This window comes from Pinus tabuliformis, chromosome 3_1 (assembly GCF_031772625.1).
Source record: "Pinus tabuliformis cultivar Carrire ecotype Pingquan chromosome 3_1, CPIR1, whole genome shotgun sequence".
Lineage (NCBI taxonomy): Eukaryota > Viridiplantae > Streptophyta > Pinopsida > Pinales > Pinaceae > Pinus > Pinus tabuliformis.
Genome location: NC_142301.1, coordinates 752,343,059 through 752,364,465, shown reverse-complemented (window position 1 = coordinate 752,364,465; position 21,407 = coordinate 752,343,059). Strand labels below are relative to the sequence as shown.

At 40.0% G+C, this 21,407-nt stretch overlaps 1 pseudogene; it reads left to right on the top strand.

Annotated features, from left to right (window-relative positions):
- The first annotated feature begins 844 nt into the window (after positions 1 to 844).
- Positions 845 to 20,576, top strand: LOC149189556 (putative metal-nicotianamine transporter YSL14; annotated as a pseudogene).
- The last annotated feature ends 831 nt before the right edge of the window (positions 20,577 to 21,407 follow it).

Here is a 21,407-nt window from a genome sequence, read left to right as displayed (position 1 = left end):
GGTATATCGAGCTCGGTTGGCCACATTGGTGGGAAGTACAAAGAAGGTTTCTGTGCTTTTGAATTCAATTTTCTCTGGGGTTTTTTCCAATGGTTTTTCACAACTGCTGATGATTGTGGCTTTGAGAAATTTCCTACTTTTGGATTAAAAGCTAGGGATCAAAAGTATGCATTTTTGTTTTCTGTGTTTATTTTAATTGTAAATTTACATGGAGAGATATAATATGAGAGTTGAATCAGATTTGGGGGGAAACTGAACAAAATGGCCCAACTACTAACAAATATTTATAACTAGATTTTGATGATAGGTAATGGAAACTTACCATGAATCTGTAAAGTGTATATGTTATTTCGACTTCAGTATGACATATGTAGGAGCTGGGATGATCTGTCCACACTTGGTGAATTTTTCCATATTGTTCGGCGCAGTAATCTCTTGGGGTCTTATGTGGCCTCTCATACATAACCACAAAGGATGCTGGTACACTGCTACTAACACGAGTATGCATGGACTCCAAGGTTACAAGGTCTTTGTGTCTATTTCTCTCATATTGGGGAACGAATTATACAATTTCGTCAAAATATTCTATATTATTGTGACCACTATGTATAGTCAAGGGAAGAAGAGGCCTCAAAGAGAGCTTCCAGTGGTAGAAAGTGATGGAAATGAGGCACCACTGGATGCAGCAATACCCTATGATGAGAAACGACCAAACACATATGAGGGTGGGCTCACAAATTGGAGCTTGGCCTCAACTTATGGGAAATTAGCCATCTTTATATTTTGAGCATGGGCAGGGAAGGAAGATGGTGGTGTACTGTCATGCTTAGATACCTGTGGAGTGATGATGTCTATAGTTTCCATTGCTTTAGATCTAATGCATGATTTCAAGACTGAATACCTGACCATGTCATCCCCAAGATCGATGTTTGTGAGTCAACTAACTGGGACTTCCATAAGATGCATAATAACACCTAGTAACTTCTGGCTATTCTTCAAGGCCTTAAATTTGGGAGATCAAAGTGGAGAATGTAACACCCCTCCCAGGTCTACCCAAAGTAACAATACCAACTAGGGTAAACAAGAGGATAGATGCTACTACAATTAGATTCAACCTCCTATATCACCTTAAGGAAGTGGAATCGACAAACATCACATACAATCATCCAACATCATCAAAAAAACCCTCAGGAGACAAGTCAACCACTCAGACAACTTGTCCCTAGATCCCACTATAATTCTGTAGCACTTTGGCCATAATCACTCTCATTCTATGCGCAAGGGAGCGTCCATCAACTAAAGTCAATCTCACGGGCCTTCCTGCTAGCGACTGTGGACCCGAATTTCCATTTCTGTGCCAGCGACCCTGGGATTTAAGCCACTTTTCTAGGCCAAAATCCTGGCTTCTGCCCAGAACTTGTTGTAACTTCCAGAATTCATTAAAAACATAATAAAAATGATGATTAAAAAACAAAATCACCCTCAGGACTAGGCCTGAGCATCCCCAACTGGGATTGACATTCCATAAAACACTTGGCATAAATGCAACATATAGGTCTAGGTCTTGCATCCATCCATTTAATAGTTAAAAGTAAATATATGAAGTAACCATGACATAACCAGTCATTCAGCCATGCTTATAACCAACATAAAACCATAAAAATATGAGAGATATGACATCCATTAATCCACATATAAGTCAGTGCAAAAGTAAGAGAACTAGCTTTTATTAATCATAGGAAAATCCAACCAGGTTTGGGACTTCCATGTACCACCCGATCATAGACATGGTTGAACCAAATCTATCTTTCAGCCAATCACCCCTGTACCATATTCCAAGCATGAATGTGGGATATCATAGAACAACCAATCCAAGAACAACTAAGTGAATCTAGAGGTTAAACCACCTCCACCCTCATCAAACCGTGATCACACCAAAACCGGTGCTCCGATCACAATTGAACAGAACTTGGAATGCCATCTGGAATCCATTGCTATCCTTGAGGAATTTTTTGTCTCCTTATCTCTCAGGATTTACCGCAATCCAAACCCAGATCACTAGGCCCTAAACCGAGACTGCTCCATCAAGCTTTACCGTGTATCCTGCCAAAACTGGTCAAGGGATTCCTAGGCCTTTAGGAATGAACCTTGAGACCACTTACACCCTAGATTTCAAAATCCATCTGGAAATTCCAAAGCTCAAAATCAAGATCAACATCCCAACACACCATGGCATCTGGAAAAAGGCTAGGCTAGGCTAAAATATATTGTCATAACCCGGAAAAACCATGCCACTGATAGCAAGAGAACCATACACAAACATGAAAAGCCATGCATGTCCCAACCATCTAGGAAATCACACATGCAAAAGGTTACCTGCAAGTATTCCTGTTGAAGTTGTTTGATCCTTCTTTCCTTTCCTTGATCCTTGCTTGATTTTCCTTCTTTTTCTTGATTTTCCTTTCCTTGCTCCAAACTAGAGTGATCCAAGAAAACTCTAAGTGACCAAGAGAGTGAGAGAGAGATAGAATAATGAGAGAGCTCCAAACATGAACAGACAAAAGCCATGAATTGATCCTTTGTAGCCTTCTTATGCATGGGGCCTCTGTTTTCTTCATTTTCCATTATTTTCCTTCATTTTCCTCCTCACATGCAACTTGTGACCTTTCACCTTACTTTTCTCCTAATTTCCTTTATTTTCATAAATAAATGTGCCAAAAATGCATTTTTTCCTTTTAATGCCTTTGCCTTATCCTTTGCCAATTTCCTTAGCCAAAACACACATCTAGTGATGCCCACTAGGATATCTTTGCCCAACATTCATCTTGGAATATGTGTCCCTTACCCATGGTCTTATTTTTTCTTTATTAACTTTTATTACATGAAATTTTCACCAGGGTTGTTATAGAACCCTCCCCCTTGGGGAACACCATCCTTGGTGTTAAACCATACCAAGATGTCAGCAAAACCACTGAAAAGAAAACATATTGCTTATCAATCTTTATAACTTAGCTTGTTGTAGTATTTACAATGAAGAACCTGCTCAAAACCAAAACATCATGACAACATGACATGATAATAATGATACCACTTATTTAATCTTTATAACTTAACTCATGGCGATATTTACATCCATGTACATTTACATATACAAATATTAAAACATCAGAAAAACATATGCCAAACATAAACCAAGATCAACCAAAACTGCTTTACAACTGACAAACAATGAAGGATATAGGGCCCACATCTGATCCACCTTCTCCCATGTAGCTTCTCCAGGCCCAAAGTGCTTCCGCTACACTTTAACTTGCTCTATGGTTTTGTTCTTGAGCATGAGATGTTTCCGCTGCAATATGCACTAAGGCTCCTATTGGAACTCTCCTTCTTGTTCCACCTACAATATATACCAATTAATAACTTGATCAACATCCTTTATATACTTCTCAAGTAATGAAATATGGAAAACATCATGGACTTTCACTTTTGGAGGCAGTGCAAGTAGATATTCCACTGGTTCAATCCTCTCAAGGATATCAAAAGGACTGCAATACCATGGTGCCAACTTGGCACATGAACCAATCCTCAAGATATTTTCTTAGGCTTGATGTGCAAATACACATGCTCTTGAACCTGAAACTCCTTGAACACCATGTGCTAATCCACATAAATCTTATGTCTATCATGTGCTGCCTTGAGATTATTTTTTATAACCTGCATTTCCTGGTCCATGTCCATCAACATGTCTGGTCCAATAAGTACCATGTTCACTGGATCACTCCAGCTGATCAGAGTGTTACAACTCCATCCATAAAATGCCTTGAAAGGACTCATCCTCAAGGACTCTTGCTAACCATTGTTATATGCAAACTCCACCAGTGGAAGATACTCCTCCCATTTCCTCTGCTAGTGCATCACGTACATCCTCAAATATCCTCTAAGATCTTGTTGACCCTCTCTATCTGACCATATGCCTACGGATGATAAGTTGTATTGAAGGCCATCTCCGTACCCAAGCCTGCAAATAGCTCCTTCCAAAACTTGGAAGTGAACTTTACATCCCCATCCAACACAATCTTCTTTGGAACACCATGTAGTCTCACTATCTCCCTGATGAAAACTTGTGCTACCTCACAGGATAAATATGTAGTCTTCATCAGAGTGAAGTGAGATACCTTGCTCAACCTGTCAACCACGACCATAATATAATCATGTTGCTTCAATGTCCTCTAAATACCTCAGATGAAATCCATGTAAATGACCTCCCATTTCCATTCTGGAATCGCAATAGGCTATAGTAGACCACCTGGATGCTTACATTCCGCATTTACCTGCTGAAAGTCTAAACATCTAGCCATGAACTCTACCACTTCCTTCTTCAGATTCGGCCAATAGTAAAACTTCTTCACCGTCGTCAATGTTTTTTGATATCCTGGATGCCCCAAATACAGTTTCACATGAAACTCCCTCAAGATAAGCTTCTTGAGCTCACTGTAATTCGACACATAGATCCTATCTTTAAACCTCACCAAGCCATCTGTCGTGAGACGATAGTATGCATTCTGATCACCTGTACATGTACTTGTACTCTATTGTAACTTGTGCATAGTATCCATGTATTTATCATCTCGCTATCCTTCTTGCAAGATCTTGCCCTGTAACTCTGTCCAGTAGGAGCTTATAACTACTATATGATTTACATGTACCTTCCTGCTAAGAGCATCTACAACCTGATTCTCCTTCCCTTTGATGTATCAGATATCGAAGTCAAAGTCACTATGGGTATCCAACCATCTATCTTGCCTGACATTTAGATTCAGCTAGTCAAAAAAATACTCAACCCACTGTGATCACTCATTAATTTAAACCTCCTGCCCAGAAGATAATGTCTCCACATCATCAATGCATGTATAATCGCTGCTAGCTCAAGATCATGCATTGGATAGTTATGCTCATGCTCATTAAGTTTACGTGACTCATAGCACACTACCTATGCTTCTTGCATGAGAAATCCATTGTTGGGAAATTTATTGGGCTTAAATTGCTACATTAAATTATCGACCAGGGAAACTCGTAAGCTTGTGATGATGCCAGCAAAATATATGCAGGAGTAGGCAACTAACTCTATGTCTAGCTAAATTGTTTACGATTCAATATAATATGCAAGGGAAGAGGCTCCTAACTAAGGAGGTCCTGGTTGTCCTTCCCTACAGTATCATAGAGAAATCATTAATTACATAAAACTAGAAACTTGAAATGAAGACAAGCAAATGAACTTAATTATAGTTCAGATTCAAGTAGAGAGAGAGACTAACTTAGTCTCTTGATTGTCCTCTCATGTACTAATCCAAACTAAACTAAGATTCATTCATAAGCATAAGAAATGAAATGACTTGAAACATACAGGCACAAAAGAATGAATTTCAATTACCATATAAATCAATGGAGAGAGAGCCTAACTTAGACTCTTGGTTATCTCCTCATATGATACTTGAAACATAAAAGCAAAAGAATGAATTTTGATTATCATGCAAATCCAATGGAGAGAGAGTCTAACTTAGACCCTTGGTTGTTCTCTCATATGCTGATAAGATTCTAATTTAAAACTCATTCATCAATCATAAACAAATCAAATCCTCAAACATCTAAGAAATTAAATGAAATAAGATCTAATATGAAATAACATGTTTCTCTCATCCTTTTAGAGTGAGCTCAATTCTCTTAAGAACAAGACAAATTATTCCATATACTACATTAAGGAAACTTATATCTAAAAACTACATAATGGAAATAAAACTACATAATGGAAATGTATGTAAAATGGAGCTTTATTTTATTCCATCATAAGCTGGATATGTGCTCTAAGAGTCCTCCCTTTGGAATGGAGGAGGTACTCCTATTTATACAATGAGATGAGATAACAAACTCATAATGATGATCCACTAATCTCTCTTTAGTTCCATACATTTCTCAACCATCTAGACACATAACCCTATCCTCCATGATCTCCTCCATGAGGTCCATGATTTTCTCCATGATCTTTTCCATGAGGCTTATCTTATCAAACTCGAATTTGAACATTCAAGGCCACATAAAGATGCCCTGGAAGCTTCCTTTGTGCCTACACATGTCAACAAACTCATTCTAATTGTTAGGTATAAGTATAAGCATCTTATTTTCTAAAGTTTTGCCATAAATTCACTTAAAAATGTTAAGAATTAATAAACTTTGGAAAAGCATTGTTATAACCCAATAATGAGGTAAATGTAATGATATGGAGGTGGAATGGAGGTGACATGAATGTAAAATGTGAAGATATTGGTGAATAATGGAGTGAAAATGGGGACTATTTTGAGGCCCAACATCCACCAAGTCCCCTCTTGCAAGAATCTGTAAAGACTACAAACCCCTTGTCTGGACTTGCAATCTTTAGCACTAGTGCATATGTCAACAACTGCTTAAGTTGCTCAAAAATATCTTCACATTCCGTTATCCATCCATTTAATCTTCTTACCTTTTCGCTACATTGATGTGATCGGATATGCAATGCGTGAAAAGTTCCTAATGAAACTCCTATAGTAACCTGCCAATCCCATGAATGATCTCACCTCATCTACATTCTTGGGATCAACTGCCCACTCCATGATGGCCCTTATCTTCTCTAGATCTACTACTATGCCTTCCTTGGAGACAACATTTCCCAAGTAGTGTACCTCAGTCTGAAAGAAGCTACAATTGCTAATATTAGCTTACAACTAATGCTCTCTTATCAATCTCAACACTGCTGCTAAGTGTTCAACATGTTCTTCCTCATTCTTAGAATATACCAGTATGTCATCAATAAATACAATAACAAACTTTTCCAAATAAGGACACAACACACTATTCATCAAACACATGAATGTAGCTTGAGAATTAGTCAAACTGAATGGAACAAGCACAAACTCATAATGCCCATACCAGGTCCTGAACACAGTCTTGAAGATATCCTCTTCCTTGATACATACTTGATGGTATCTTAACCTCAAGTCGATCTTAGAGAACACCGTTTCTCCCTTTAGCTGATCAAACAAATCATCAATCCCCGACAATGAGTACATGTTCTTAATCGTTACCTTGTTCAATTGTATGTTGTCAATGCACAATCTAAGAGTACCATCTTTCTTTTTTATGAAAAACACTAGTGTGCCCTAATGTGATACATTGGGTCTAATGTATCCTTTGTCCAACATTTCCTTTAGTTGCAACTTCAACTCTACCAACTTAGGTATGCTCATCATGTAAGGTGATTTCGATGATGGAGTTGCCCTTGACACTAACTCAATAGAAAAGTCTACCTCCCTGTGAGGTGGCAACTCTAAAATTTCCTCAGGATATACATCTCGAAACTGTTGCAAAACTGGGTACCTACCCAACACATTGGCATCCTCAACCTCCTTACCCTTGTCACTAGAAATGTGTACTACAAACATCACACAACCTTTTATGCAACTATGCTTAGCCTGCATAGCAGTAACCATCCTTACTGATGTAGGCTTCTTCTTTCCCTCCAAGGTCCTTTTTTCCCCACTATCATCCACATAGTCAATGACCTTTTCAAAACAACCCACTTTTTTTCTATGAAGGTATAGCCAATCCATACCCAAAATCAGACTATACGATCCCAATGGCAATACATTCAAATGTGTTGTTGTAGGCATACCATTTAACTCAAATGCACAAGCTCTTACCCAATGGTGAACTTGCTTCTTTATACCTGTAGCCAACTGTACCAACCAAGCTTATGCACACACTTCTTTTATCAAACCACACTTATCCACTAGGTCAGGATTAATATAACTATATTTAGATCCAGGATCAGTAAAAATAGAAACAACTTGATCACAAAGATTACCATCCATCTCAATGATTGATGCCTGATGATCCACCTGTTTATTGTCAATAGATGCATAAATATGAGGAATGATACGACCAACATCACGAACTGTATGCACCTCCTGAGCATTGTAGATCTGGGGTCTACCACCACTCTGATACTATGGACAATCCCTCTTTCGACAATCCTTACCACATATCCAACACTGCAATGGTTCCCTACCACCGCCTTTAGCCTGTTGCTCTCCATGTCCCTTATTATCTGTATTGAATCTCTTATAAGGAACTACATTATCTTTCTCACTTGCATCTTGAGGTCTTCCTCTCTTTGGTGGCCATTTTCCTTTAGCTTTTTCATTTCTCTTCAAGTCATGTTTCGGCTCAACTTTGCGCTTCGATTGCTCATAACAATGCTCCAACTTTCAGATGGCCTCCTCCAACAACCTAGGCTCATCGAACTCAATTCGGTCTCTGTACACAACTAGAAACCCACTGATGAATCTCTGAATCTTGGCCTTCTCCTCTCTGAGGTAAGGCACATATCTCAACATCTCCAAAAATCTGCTAGTATACTCCTCTTTTGTCATAGAACCCATATGCAACTCATAAAAGTCCTTAACTTTGTCATCATAATACCTCTCAGACAAGTACTTCTTTTTGAAGAGCCTTGTTACAGAGTAATTTGTCATTGTCCTCATCTCAATCCCTCTGCTGTGTCATGTATCAAATAAACATGTTTATATCTTCCCACTTATGCAAGAAGATTAAGCAAATTCTCTCTAATGCTGAAGACTGACCCTTTTTTACTAAGAACCTGCATCGTCGCTAGTAAACCCTTAAAATCCACGACGATTCCCTATCATGCACTGTATCATTGCGACGTCGTTGCTAGTCCCCAGTTCATGACCCGTGACGATCCATATTTGGCGAATTAGTTCAAACAGTCGGCCTTCTGGATGTTTCTAGAGCTAGTTGTTGGGTCAGTTTGGGTCGCTTTTCTGCCTTTGGGATGGTGGTTCTGCCTCTTGTGCAACCTCCCTTGAGGATAAGCTCCCTCTCCCTCATTTCATGGAGGCTCCTCCTCCTATAAAAGCACTCACCATTGCTATGATCAGCTAGTTAGTAGTTCTTTTGGTTGGGCAGTGCTACTAGTGCTTTTGAGTTTGGTAGATAGCTTTGGTGTGAGTGTGAAAAGTGTGGGGTTTCTTATAGTTTGTAAGAGGTTGTGGAGTGCCCTTAACTTTGTATTAAAGCTTATGAGTGAGAGAAAGATATTGTATGTTGGGAGACCCATACTTGAAGAGTGAATGCTTGGAGAAACATACTAGTTGGACCCTCTGAGAAGGCTTGCAATGTTAAGACTTGGTTGTAAGCTTTGCTTTTGATTCATTATTAATACAATCAATGATGATTTCCTATGTCTTGTATGTAATTTACTTGATAGCTCATGATTTCTTGAATTTATGAGTAAATAGATCATTGTTGTTTCTCAATTACATGCTCTGTTGTTTTCTTGTGTTGTTTCAGGTTGATTGCTCATTAAGGAGAAGAAAACGGAAGCTGGAGCAGCGCAATGGAACTTCATCAACCACTGGTTTGAGGTAGGCTTCTAACGATGACTATTTAAGGGAATCAATTGTTGTTTTGTCTTTGCTGTGACTAGACCCACTCTATGGCTAGAGGGGTTGCCTCTATCCGCAGAGGGAACACTTTCCTGCATCACAAGTTGGCAACTCCATTGGGAATTCCTTTATATGTTTTCTTCTTGTTCACCCTTGATCTGTTTTTTGTTTTAGTGTCTCTTGAATTTTGGGGTTAAACCATCAGTTTTTTGGGTTACCTAGGTCAATCTGGGAATTCCCCTTGCTGCTTGGAAAGATTATATGGTGTCATTTAGGTTATTTTACTTTGTCTTTTGCTTAAGTAAGATCATCATTGAAGATAGCCTAACAGTCATGACAAAGTCGCTGATGTTATAGCTTTGTACCCGCGACTATTTGGCTTTCATCTCGGGTTTCTAGTTTAATTCCCGTGACGACTCCTGAAATCGGACCGTCTCGAAAAACAGGTGTACTTTAGCGACTAGTCTCTAGTTGTTAGTGTAACACTTGCAACAACATATCTAGTTGTCAGTGTAACACTTGCGACTAGTCTCTAGTTGTCAGTGTAACACCTGCGACGATTCCTGTAAAGTTGTTTTTACAACTTTACCTCCTGAATCCATCAATCTTGTTTATCCCTTGTTGTTTCTTGTCTCTCATTAGCTTGTTTTGATTGCTTTTGGTTAAGGTACTGTCTTGTTGATTTCATTTGAGTGAATATTGTGTTTGTAGACCCTGTGACCTAGCTCTCTTAAGCATTTCAAACCGTTTGCTTGGGCTGCTTGTCTATCCAAGGTTCATCCGCAACCATCTTATTGATTTTCTTGAAGTTTTTGCCACTTGTTTTGTTGGTCGATTATTAGTGTTGATTGTTGAACCAATTTTGATATTGATTCAATTATTCACTACCAGACATAGATTACAATTGTTTGGATCAATCGGTTCATGCTTGCTCATTTGTTTCTTTAGAATTCAAAGCTATCAAAATCAAAAGATTTCATTCATTTAGTATACGAAAGTGAAAGTACATTTGCATTTCAAGTTTTCATGTTTGAGAAATTGGAAAGCAAACTTAAAATCTATCATTAGTAGTATCGATGCACTGTAGGATTGATGTGTTTATGCATTGTGTCTCTTAGCGCTTGCATTTGCTGGTCTTGGTTTTGCCTTGGTTTGGGAATGATCTCTCTACCTTTCTGTAAGTAGGTGTTCATTGAAATGAAAGATGCTTTACTCATTCTAGCTGCATCGTAGGTTTTTGATATACATACGGTAAGGCCTAGAAATTGAAACATAATTCAAAATAAACTCTAAAATGAACTGAATGAACTTAATAATGCATTGGAACATAATGCACATTATTTAGAGGTCTAGGCTAAAGACGTGCTCCGGCGTCGTTAAACGTATTCACTATTGCTTTCACTTAAGGTTGGGTGATTCCTCCTTCTGTGACTCAATAGCTGCTAGTACGGACTTGTGCTCCCAGTACCATCGAGTATATATGGGGAGACCCCACTAGGTTATCATCCTATATCCATAGGAAGCCATGTCTGTCGCCTTGCAAACCATAATGCACCGAACACAGCATTCGGGAAGACTGATTGTCGTACGGAAAGTCCTTGGTTTTCATATGATCGCCAATGTGTATATGCAGTTTTACAGGTTGTTTCGTAAAGCTTTTTCCTAGTTATTCAGAGTAGTCACTTTCGTTCCTTTTCAACTCCTTAAAAGAAAAGGTCCATCTGAGCACTTGTCCTTTTAGGTTCATTAAAGCTCGAAAGAGATAGAGTCACCTTTTCGTCCTTTTCTTGACTCTTGAAACATGAAAAGGTCAAGTTTTGTTCCTGCATCATAAAATTTACTGCCCACGAAATATTCCTGGTAACCGTTAGAGTTCTTCGTTACAGTTCGAGTGTTTTTCAAGCTCATTCCCGATGGAAACATCCCCTAAGTTTACCAGCCAAGGTCTTCCCCCAGATGGAAATCTTGGTCCGTTTCCACCTTTTGGAAATGTCGGTGCTCTGTACATGGCAACATTTTCATTGCCTGGGTTAACCATCGGTTTGCCTGTTTGGTTGTTTTCGACCTTGGTGGTCCTAAGCATCATGATTCCTATTCCACTGTCTCCTTCGTCTGAACCACGACATGTTGATTCCAAGGTTGAGCCTGCTCCTTCTTCCCCTATTTCTTCACCTTCATCTCCTCTTTCACCTGGTGAAAGTTTCACATCTAGTAACCAGGAAACTAAGAAGAGGAAGAAGAAGAAGAAGAAGACGAAGAAGAAGAAGTCTGATAAGCGCTAGGCCACCTGTGCAACTATTGCTCCAAGTACGTCTCAGGTCGGAACACCTTCTGCTCCTCCGCGAAAGGTTAAGTTTCCTTGTAAATTGTGCAAGGGTGACCATATTCTTCGTGATTGTCCTGGCATTCCTAGGGTATTGGAAGTATGGTCTCACGATCTGGCTCGTCCCTCATCGTCCTCTGAAGTTCATGACGATGCTACCCTATCAATTGGCAGGGGTAAGAAGAAAGGGAAGATTCGATTCCCCTATAGTCTGTGTCAAGGCAACCATCCCCTTCACCTTTGTCCACTCATGGATAAAGCTTCCGCCGTTTTGGACAGTCTTACAGCTTCTTCACCTCACCTTCCCGTTGGTTATCAAAGGCTCTCTTCAGACCCTCTCCCCATTGAAAAATAGATTGACTTAGATTCTTCTCTTGTCCGTCCTCCTCTATCCGAACCTGGCTGTGCTAAGCCTATTCCAGACCAACCATTGGTCGGAGAGAGTGTCGACTTGGATTCACCAACTATCGATCACTCTATTCCCAAGGAGCATCATGATTATACAACTCATTTTCTTCTCGTCTCATCTGATTCTCCTGAGATTGAGAACGACCCTCTTATCCTAGCTGATTCAGAGAGTCCTTCTTTGGTTCCTGTAGAGCATGGGGGCAATCATATGATACCCCCACCAAGTAGTTCAGTCGTTTCCTTCGACTGGAGTCATTTGACTACATTCCGCCTTCCATCCTATGTGCCTTTCCATATTACAGTACATGCCTATGATAAGGCAGTACCTGGCATTGTCTTGGATGAGGGTGCGTCAGTTAGCCTCATGCCTTTCACTACTTGGCAAGCTTTGGGCTCCCCACAACTTGTGTCGGTCACACAGAATCTGTTGGCATTTGACGGAGGAACCAGTCAACCTTTTGGGATCCTCCCGAGGTTTCCTGTCACTTTGGGAGGAAAAACCATATATATAGACGTAATGGTTGTCTAAGGTGATTTAGAGTTCAGTCTTCTCCTTGGCTGTGACTATGTTTATGCCATGGGGGCCCTTGTCTCTTCACTTTTCCATGTGGTTTGTTTTCCACATGATGGAAGAATGGTGACCATAGATCAATTATTGTTCTTTAGTCCCCCTGTGCCTCCTGTGCAGTCGTCGTCCCCTATTGGTCCTTGCTCACAAGCAGTGACTTCCCAACCACAAGTCAATTATGTGGCTACTCGTTCTGTCTCCACATCTGCTAATGACCATGCATATGGTCTCGTACATCATGTACTGGGGGAATTGGATCCTGATCTGTCATTAGTGCCTCATGATATGTATTCCTCCCAGAGTGCGTTTCTTCAATCCCGCGAAGACCTCTTGGGAGCCATGTTCTCATATGGCCCATGAACAGGATCATGGATCATAGTTCCTAATCTTGTGTCAAGCTCGTTAAACAATGAAACAAGGTGTCTCGAGGAAAGTTCTTGTTCTTGTGTCAACCTCGTTAAAAAATGAAACTGGGTGGCCGAGGATGGTTCTTTTCTTGTGTCAACCTTGTTAAAAAATGAATCAAGCAGTCCTGAGGATAGTTCTGATCTTGTGTCAAACTCATTAAAAAATGAAGCAAGGCCCGAGGATAGTTTGTTCCCGTCTCAACCTTGTTAAACAATGAAACTAGGGGTGCTGAGGAGAGTTCTTTTCTTGTGTCGACCTCATTAAAAAATGAAACAAGGATCATCGGGCATAGTTCCTTGTCTTGTGTCAACCTCGTTAAAAAATGAACCAAGGGTTATGAGGATAGTTCTTTTACTGTGTCAACCTCATTAAAAAATGAAACCACTCCCTTTCCAAATTGAGTCTTTGGTTGAGATCTCATAAACTCCAAGTCGATTCTTTCCAAGATCTCGAAAGTGAACCTTCATTCCATCCACTCCATTGCATGCAGTGAAGCTTAGGGGGGCATGTACCTCAATTTGTGTCATTATGCTGGGGGCATGCACACTTATAACATGCATAGTTTTTCATTTCAATCTTGTGTAAACATGAAACCGAATCCAAGTAGAGTTCTCCATGGTTCAAGCTTGTGTAAAAATGAACCCATACCCGATTTACATCTCGTGGTTGCCATTTTTATCCGCTAATTTCTGCTAGATGAGCCTTGGTTGTTTCATTCCATCGCCACCATCTCTTTCGCTGATCGTATGCTTTCATTTGGTTGTTTGTCCTTTCCTGAGGAATCGCAGCAATGAGTGGTTTTATTAGCCAGCCTCTTTACCATTACATGTTTTTAGAAGTTCCACCATTGTCGGAACTAGTTGCTACCCTTTATACCACTCGTTCCTCTGGGACGAGTCACCTTTAAGCTCTTTTCTGACTCATAAAATATGAAAAGATTGTCGAGTTTTTCCTTTTTGACTCGTTAAACAGAATAAAAATGCGGTCCACTTTTAGCTCTTTTCCGACCATATAAATGTGAAAATATGGCCAGGCTTTTGTTGTTTCAAGTTCGATTTTGGTTAAGAAACGACGTGTCTTTGATCACTTTTTAATTTTTTGGATCGGGACCACTAATTACGAAAATTACTCCTTGATTGTAACAGTCAAGAAGTTCTCTCGAGTATTGTTTTCTACTTTTTCGGGCTCGAGGGACACAAATTTACGAAAAAGGACCCCCCTGGAGTTTTCTTTTCCGTGTCTTTTTCAAACTCTCTAAACATGAAAAAGACTCCGAGTTTTCCCTATGTCAGACTTGTTAAACCCTAACGACATTGGACTCGTCACCATGATGAGACTCGAGCTTCTCCTCCCTAGGGCTCGTTAAATTATTACTAGGTTGGATTCGTCTGAAGGTCGAACTTATATTACAAGCATATGCTATCCCCTTCAAGCTTGTTTTCAAAAATAATTGGGGTACTCACCAACAATGGTGGGGGAAAATTTGGAAGTCATCATTGGTTACCTGCGACAGCTAGTCACTCTTGAACATCGACACTTTTGCTTCTTGTTGGGTTGGGATATCCATACATCGTCATTTGGCCTTCTAGGGTTTTGGGTTTCCATTTTGCCTCATTCCATCTGATCCATGTTGTCTCCATCAAGCCTCTGATCCCTTGGTACCAAAATGTTGCCACATTCCGGAGTCGTGTCATCGATATGTTCAAGAGTATAATCCTTCTGCAGTTCACACCCTTACCTCCTCCTCTGATACTCCGTTTCACCATCTACCATGTGTTCCTTATCTCGTGTCGTTGATGGGAGAAACATTATGGCCCTCCTGCGACGAATCGTCTCCTGTCGATGCCAACTCATTATCCAGGTGATTGGTCTAGAGATCCACTTCGGTACCTTGGAGCTTGCATGCCTCAATGGCAAGTTCTTCGTGCTTGACGATAGACTTTCATCATTGGTATTCGATTGGGTGATTCCACGAGTGTTTGACTTCAGCTCATTTTTCACACTTAGTGGATTGTACTGGACAGTACCTTGAGAGCCATTGGCATTATTGGTGGTTTCTCTCGCGCTTGTTAACGGTTTTCATCATTGACCAGTAATCAAGCGACTTTCTATCATGCTCAACCTCAACACATCTGTTCGCATGCTAGAATTTGTACTATGATCGGTTGGGTTTCAAGACCCCGAACTAAGATTACATATGTTTGGGCTGCGTGGATTGGTTCATGATTACATACATGACTCTTTGATGGATGGCTGCGACCATACCTGAGTCTTCATGGATGGCTGCGACCATACCTTTATCATTATCATGGTCTTGTCAACTGGGTGGCTGCGTCCATACCACAGACCAAGTTTCATATGTCTTTTGGATGGCTGTGCCCATGCCTAGACTACATGTATTTCACTATCAGAGATATCAGTTGTACTTGCGCCTGCAAGTTCTTCAAGGTGGTGTTCCAGTTCAGACAGTTTCGTAAAGCATTTCACCCCTCCCACTCTCTCAGGCTTCATGCTTTAGGGGGCATCTGTTACACAATAATTTGTCACTGTCCTCATCTCAGTCCCTCTGTTATGTCATGTATCAAATAAACATGTTTATATCTTCCCACTTATGCAAGAAGATTAAGAAAATTCTCTCTAATGCTGAAGATTGACCCTTTTTGACTAAGTTCCTGCATCGTCGCTAGTAAACCCTTAAAATCCGTGATGATTCCCTGTCATGCACTGTATCATTGCGACGTCGTCGCTAGTCCCCAGTTCATGACGCGCGACGATCCAGATTTGGTGAATTAGTTCAAACATTCGGCCTTCTCGATGTTTCTAGAGTTGGTTATTAGGTCAGTTTGGGTTGCTTTTCTACCTTTGGGATGGTGGTTCCACCTCTTGTGCAACCTCCCTTGAGGATAAGATCCCTCTCCCTTGTTTCATGGAGGCTCCTCCTCCTATAAAAGCACTCACCATTGCTATGATTAGCTAGTTAGTAGTTCTTTTGGTTGGGCAGTGCTGCTATTGCTTTTGAGTTTGGTAGATAGCTTTAGTGTGAGTGTGACAAGTGTGGGGTTGCTTATAGTTTGTAAGAGGTTGTGGAGTGCCCTTAACTTTTTATTAAAGCTTATGAGTGAGAGAGAGATATTGTATGTTGGGAGACCCATCCTTGAAGAGTGAATGCTTGGAGAAACATACTAGCTGGACCCTCCGAGAAGGCTTGCGACGTCAAGACTTGGTTGTAAGCTTTGCTCTTGATTCATTATTAATACATTTAATGATGATTTCTTATGTCTTGTATGTAATTTACTTGATAGCTCATGATTTCTTGACTTTATGAGTAAATAGATCATTGTTGTTTCTCGGTTACGTGCTCTATTGTTTACTTGTGTTGTTTCAGGTTGATTGCTCATTAAGGAGAAGGAAACGGAAGCTGGAGCAGTGCGATGGAGCTTCATCAACCACCTGTTTGAGGTAAGCCTCTAACAATGACTATTTAAGGGAATCAATTGTTGTTTTGTCTTTGTTGTGACTAGACCCACTCTAGGGCTAGAGGGGTTGCCTTTGTCTGCAGAGGGAACACTTTCCTGCATCACAAGCCTTTCAAATGCATGCCAAGTCAAATCATCCTCATGTATGTCCTTTACATTCTTCATGTCTTCCCACCAAATATCAGCTTTACCTTTGAGACTGAAAAGTGCTATCCTTGCTTTCATGTTTTCTGATCAATCATGCAATCTAAAGAATTTCCTCATGCCAAGCAACCAAACCTCCACATCTTGCGATGTCTTCATCTCTCCATCAAAGGTAGGTGGCTTTTCCTTCTTGAACTCATTCGGCAATTATCCCTTATCATTCCTCTTGTACGAATGATAATGATGACGATCATGATGTCTATCAGAACCAAAACTAGAGTAATACCTGTGTCTGTCACCCCTCCTATCCGGAGTGTCCAACATCTTGCCATCTCTGATAGTGTTAGATCTATCTGACCTATGTCTACTATGAGACTTGCTTCCATATGCCCCATTAGTTATGTCCTCATGTCCATGGATGATCTGAAGAGGTCCCTGTCGCTACAAATCTGACAAAATCTAAAGTAATATTGCATTCACCTCTGCTTGTTTCTCTTGTGCCTGCATTATTTTGTTATTGTCTACTTTTCAACTCCTTATTTCCTCCTTCAGGCTTCTCAATGTGTTTTCCAAGTCATAATAATTCCCCACACCATGTTTCCCATCTGATGCATAGGGAGATTCTATGTAATTTACCACTTTACTAGCCATCTGACCTCTTTCTTGCAAGGTATACTATGTCAGCTAAACCAAATCACCATAAATCAATGTACCTTAGCATAAATCATGGAGGATACCTTGTCTGAAGATCATCAAATTAATGTGATGAATTTACAACATAACCATAATAACATATAGACATATATCAATAAGTGCATCAACGCATAACCGTCATACTATTAGGGTCTAGTCATAAATGCAAGGCCATTTAAACAATGCATGTTATGACCTCATGCATGACAGAAACCATTACTCGAGTATACACATTGCCTCATGCAACTATCCACCTGCATAAGCAATGCCTAATCAACTACACATACACATAACCACATGTAGTCGAGCATAAGCGATCAATTCTTGTAATAAACCTAAAAGACTGATGCATGCAATCAAATAACCAAAAATACAACCCAACGTAAAAGGATGTAATCAAACAACATATAATTGTATAACCTGTCATATACTTATGACGATGCATTCCATAAAACCGACATCATGTTCTTCATGATAACCTTACTACTACCATGATCAATATGATGCAATGCAATAGGCACATGGAATGCAAGTGTAAGAGCCACACACACAACTGACATGCATGCATGACCAACACATTCACCCATATCTATAGCATGAGATATGACCCAAAGAGAGCATAACCATGCTCTGATAGCAATCTGTAACACCCTCTCCTAGGTCTACCCAAAGTAACCATGCCAACCGGGGTAAACATGAGGAGAGATGCTACTACAATCATATTCAACCTCCTATGTCACATTAAGGAAGTGGAATTGATAGAACATCACATACAGTCATCCAACATCATCAACAAAACCCTTAGGAGACAAGTCAGCAACTCAGACAACCTGTCCCTGGGTCCCACTTCTATTCTGTAGCTCTTAGGCCATAGTCACTATAATTCTATGGGCAAGGGAACGGCCAACAACCTAAAGTCACTCTCACACAACAGCCTACCAATGACTATGGACCAAAATTGCCAATTTTGTGCCAGCGACCTCGGGATATAAGCCACTTTTCTAGCCCAGAATCCTGGCCTCTGCCCAAAACTTGCTGTAACTTCCAAAATTCATTAAAAACATAATAAAAATTTTGATCAATCAAAAACCACCCTCAAGACTAGGCCTGAGCATCCCCAACTAGGACTGACATTCTGTCAAACACTTGGCATCAATGCAACCTACATACTATGATACAAGACAGAGTATAATGATTGAAACAACTTATGAAACATAACCAGAAGGATCACCTCCTTCTCCATTGAATTACTACATCATCAATTAGGTCTTGAAACCATCCATTTAACAGTTACAAGTAATTATATGAAATAACCATGACATAACCAGTCATTCAACCATGCTTATAACCAACATAAAACTGTATAAATATCAAAGATATGACTACCATTAAAGCCACATATAAATCGATGCAAAAGTAAGAGAACTTAACTTTTATTAATCATAGGAAAATCTAACCAGGTTCGGGACTTCCATGTACCACCCGACCATAGACATGGCTGAACCAAATCTCTCTTTCATCCAGTCACCCTCGTGCCATATTCCAAGCATGAATGTGGGATCTCATAGAACAACCAATCCAAGAACAACCAAGGGAATCCAGAGGTTAAACCACCTCCACCCTCATCAAACCGTGATCACACCAAAACTGGTGCTCCAATCACAACCGAACAGAACTTGAAATTCCATCCAGAATCCATCACTATCCTTGAGGAATTTTCTGTCTCCTTGTCTCTCAGGATTTACCGCAATCCAAACCCATATCACTAGGCCCTAAACCGAGACTGCTCCCTCAGGCTTTACTGTGTATCCTGCCAAAACCAGTCAAGGGATTCCTAGGCCTTTGGGAATGAACCTTGAGACCACCTCCACCCCAGATTCTAAACTCATCCAACAATTCCAAAGCTCAAAACTGAGATCAACATCCCAACACACCATGGCATCTGGAAAAAGGCTAGGCTAGGCTTAAATCCATTGTCATAACCCAGAAAAACCATGCCACTGACAACAAGAGAACCATACACCAACATTCAAAGCCATGCATGTATAAACCAGCTAGGAAAACACACACGCAAAAGGTTACCTGCAAGTATTCCTGCTGAAATTGCTTGATCATGCTTTCCTTTCCTTGGTCCTTGCTTGATTTTCCTTCCTTTTCTTGCTTTTCCTTTTCTTGTTTTCTTTTCCTTTCCTTGCTCCAAACTACAATGCTCCAATAAAAATCTAAGTGACCATTAGAGTGAGAGAGAGATAGAATAATGAGAGAGCTCCAAACATGAACTGAAAAAATTCATGAACTGATCCTCAAAAGCCTTCTTATGAATGAGGCCTTTATTTTCTTCATTTTCCTCCTCACATGCAACCTGTGACCTTTCACCTTACTTTTCTCCTAATTTCCTTTATTTTCATAAATAAATGTGCCAAAAATGCCTTTTTCCTTTTAATGCCTTTGCCTTAGCCTTTTCCAATTTCCTTAGCCAAAACACACATCCAGTGATGCCCACTAAGATATATTTGCCCAACATTAATCTTGGAATACGTGTCCCTTACCCATGGTCTTATTTTTCCTTTATTAACTTTTATTACATGAACTTTTCACTAGGGCTGTTACAGAGAATATCTAGTTCCCTTTGCACCGATTTGCAAAAATATGGCCATCCTAGGAGAAGAGGGATTCAATGCCCTTCCCAAGCACTGGTTCACTCTTTGTTATTATTTATTTGCATGAGCCATTGTAATTAATTTGATAGGAGACAGTGTACCCAAAAAAGTGTCTCCATATATTCCCTTGTGAATGACTATGGTTATACCTTTTTACCTTGGAGGTTAATTTTCCATCGATATGTGTGTGGGGCCATTGTGTTTGTTTGGTAGAAGATGAACCGGAAAAATGTTGATGTAATGGTTCCTGCAATGCCTTCCAGTCTCATATGTGGAGATGGCATATGGACTCTTCCTTCTTCGATTCTGGCTCTAGCTAAAGTCAATCCTCCCATATGCATGAAATTCCTATCTAGAAGCATGAACACTAAAGTGGATGCCTTTATTAACAAGGGTTGATCCAAAGATATCAAAATCACATATTTTTTATTCACGTTGTGTGTAATATGCATATATAAATACTTGTTAGCAAGGCTTATTCACCACATATGACAACTTCTCCAAGGTTTTCATTATGTGATCCTTGTCTACACCAGGAGATCCGGTAATCAGCCAATTGCCTTTTCAGAAAATTATGGATGCTCACATCTAAGATGATGGTTGGAAGTTGCCTAGCCCATGGCCATAGTGAGTGAATACCTTCAGAATCTAAATAGTATAATGGATCAATATGCAACAAAAAATAAGGAAACCTTCTTAAAGGATGGATTCTCGGATGGAGCTGATTAGATGGCAAAGGGCTCTAGAAAGATCCGTGCCAAGCCATAACTTGAGATGACATAAGTAATTGAATGATGGGGGTGGGTGGCCACCCTCGCACATGCAAATCCATGTGCATTAATGATAACTGGTTTTTGAGAGTTAAGGTGGTATTGATCACAACATGGAGAGAGGGTAGAAAGTTAGCAGTTTGAAGGAAACTTTCTATTGTTTGGACGATATTACTACTTATCAATTACTTTTCAGACAATAAGGTGAATGGAAGGAGTGGAACCTCTAGGAGGATGCCATCCTAACAAATAGAGTCTGGGTCACAACGAGAATGTGGTTTTATCCCATCAGGTCCCATATATAATTCGGATCCAGAAATGTATACACATTGGTTATGCATGCAAGGAAGTGGGTATGTTACTCCCATCTCTTCTAAAAATAATGTTGATGGTTCGATGCATGGGGTTCTTAGGATGTTGGATTGTAGCTCTGGAATTCTATGTACCATTGCTTTATATG